The 2,956-nt window shown below is 34.1% G+C and overlaps 1 non-coding gene across 1 annotated transcript; it reads right to left on the reverse strand.

Annotated features, from left to right (window-relative positions):
• Positions 1–889: 889 nt before the first annotated feature.
• Positions 890–994, reverse strand: LOC126007592 (U6 spliceosomal RNA). The gene has a single exon (XR_007495127.1). It is a non-coding gene; the product is annotated as a U6 spliceosomal RNA (small nuclear RNA).
• Between the last annotated feature and the right edge of the window lie 1,962 nt (positions 995–2,956).

Here is a 2,956-nt window from a genome sequence, read left to right on the forward strand (position 1 = left end):
CCAGCATAATTCTTAGTGTGATTTTTTTTTGTTGTTGCGATGGTCTTCTTTCCTTAGAAAGAGCGCACGGCCACATAGTAAAGCGGAGCCATTGTGCTCTGCTGGTGCCTCTTTTCGGCCCACTCCCAAGAGATTCAAGCAACAGGACAGTAGACAGACACACACACAGGCAGCACTCACAATTTTTCATAGTCGGGCCCCACTGGGCAGGCATAGTTTCATAGATTTTCCCAGCTTGACGTCACAAACAGGGGACCTGGCTTCTGCAAAGTACTGCTTATAGCCGGTTTTCATGTGGTGGAGAAGTTCCTTGGTGTTCCCACCCTAGAATGGGCCTCTGGGAGATCGCGATTTCTGGAGCCTTTTTTCAGCCCACTCCCAAGAGGTTCATGTGACAGGACAGTAGACAGACACACACAGGCAGCACTCACAATTTTTCCAAAAGTCAATTTCTTGATAATGAATCCCTTTGTGTCTTGATAAAATTTGATATTAAAAATGATTCATTTGTTAACTTCTATGCTAAGTCTTCTGTTCAATATTGAATCAATAAAAGAGACTAGCTTGTGGAAATTTGTTACTTGAATAAGCATCTTGAAGTAATAGAAAGGTATAAATTATATTTTAAACCTTATTTTAAAATTTATGTATATTTCCCTAAGTTGGTAGGGGAAAGTTTACTAAATGTCACTGAGAACGGCAGTCCCTCATTCAAGGTTCATGTCTTTACTTCTCTAAATAATGGGTTATTATAGTGCAATTGTATTGACAGATTTACTACTTTATTAAAATGACACTAAAGAAGTTTCAGGTTTTACAATTTTAATTATATATGTAATAGATAAATATATCATCGCTCTTAAAAATGTTAACACATTAGAAATAATAAACAAAAGTCTAGTAACAAATAATTTTATGTGTCATCCTTGCACAGGGGCCAAGCTAATCTCTGTATCGTTCCAATTTTAGTATATGTGCTGCCAAATTTTATTAAAGATTCAAAGAAAGATTAATTCTAATATTTTTTTCTTTAAAAAATAATATCTTTGTTTAAGCACCATGATTACAAACATGTTTGCTGTTTTGATTCCGTTATAAAAAAGAATATCCCCCACCCCTTCACCAGGGCAACTTATCCACCCCATCTCTCTCCTCCCCTACTCTTTGTCTGTATTTGAGACAGACATTCTATTTCTCTCACTCACTAGCATTGTCATGATAGTGTTATTGTAGTAATTTTGTAACTGAATTCACCATTCTTTGTGGTAAGCTTTATACTGTGGGCCGGTCCTTCCAGCCCTCATCTCTATTTTCTCTGGGTATTTTTACAATACTGTCTTTTATTTTTCTTAAATCCCACAGATGAGTGAGTCTATTCTGTGTTTATCTCTCTGCCTCTGATTTGTTTCACTCAGGATAATATTTACTTTACTTTACTTTTTCTACGCATAGAAAATTTCATGAATTCACCTCTTCTGACTGCCGCATAGTATTTAATTTTTTATATGTACCATAGTGTCTTTAGCCATTCATTTGTTGAAGGGCACTGTATTGTTTCCAGATTTTGGCCATTGTAAAGCTGCAATGAATATAGGTGTGCAGAAGTCATTTTTGTATTGTGTTTTTGTGTTCCTAGAAATTCTAATATTCTACAAACTAAGGAACACTTCTAAATATAAGCAATAAACATCCGGATACCAAAATAAGACAAAGAGAACACAAGACAAAAAATTATAGACCAATAGCCCTGAGTATAAGCAAAAATCCTTAACAAATTAAAAGACTAAATTCAACAATACATTAAAATTGGATCAATGAATGGATCATTCACCAGGAATAAGTGATACTTATTACAAGGATGAGAAAATGGTTTTTTAAACTGCAAATTTAATTACCAGAAGAATCACTTAAAATGAAGACTAATATCATATGACCATCCAGTAAAATCAGAAAAAATAGTTGACAGATTGAACAGCAATCCTTAATGACAAATGTCTCAATATTGATTAGAGGGAACATACCTCAACTTGATCAAGGCCATATGTAACAAGCCAATTATTAAAATTATAGTTTATGGTAAAAAAAACGGGAAGTTTTTATTCAAGATTAGTACCAGATAAGGATAAAAATTCTTGTCTCTTTTACTTAATATGAAAGTCTTTTACGTGGAATGACAAGACTTTGAAATTTTGATTTACTGGGATTTACTCATAAAACTTAAAAACAATTTAAGCATTTTATGCCAGTGATATTTATTCATGTAAGAATGTCATATTAATATCATTTATTCAGATATTATATTATGTTATTTGATCATCTTTGTTGATTTCTCAATTAAAATAGGTTTCATGTCATAGTTATGCAAACATATAGCTGTTTTTATTCTTTGTTGTTGTTTCTTTTTTTTTTTCTTTTTGGTTTTTGGGCCACACCTGGCGGTGTTCAGGGGTTACTCCTGGCTGTCTGCTCAGAAATAGCTCCTGGCAGGCACGGGGGACCATCTGGGACACCCGGATTCGAACCAACCACCTTAGGTCCTGGATCAGCTGTTTGCAAGGCAAACACCACTGTGCTATCTCTCCGGGTCCTGTTGTTGTTTCTGTACTTTTCAATATCCAACAATGTTATAAGGATTGAACATGTGAGTCATTTTCTTTACCGATTGAAATGATTTCCATTCCATGGTTCTTATACTATCTAGAATACAATTTTTATATTTATTTATGCAAAAGTACATTAAACTTTAGTTTTTTATGTAAAGGTAATGTTGACATATTTTATCTTGAAGTGATAGTTAATTTGGGCCTTGGGTGGATGAGATGGAGGTCTAATATGGTCTAATTCGTTGTCTTGCTCTGAACAATAATCCTTAAAAGAATAATTCAAATAAACAAAAAGTGCAAACATTGTAGCAGTATGTAAAGAGATGACCCTGCCATTGTCATTTCTCTGATTA

The sequence above is a fragment of the Suncus etruscus genome, chromosome 4, assembly GCF_024139225.1.
Source record: "Suncus etruscus isolate mSunEtr1 chromosome 4, mSunEtr1.pri.cur, whole genome shotgun sequence".
In the NCBI taxonomy this organism is placed as follows: Eukaryota; Metazoa; Chordata; class Mammalia; order Eulipotyphla; family Soricidae; genus Suncus; species Suncus etruscus.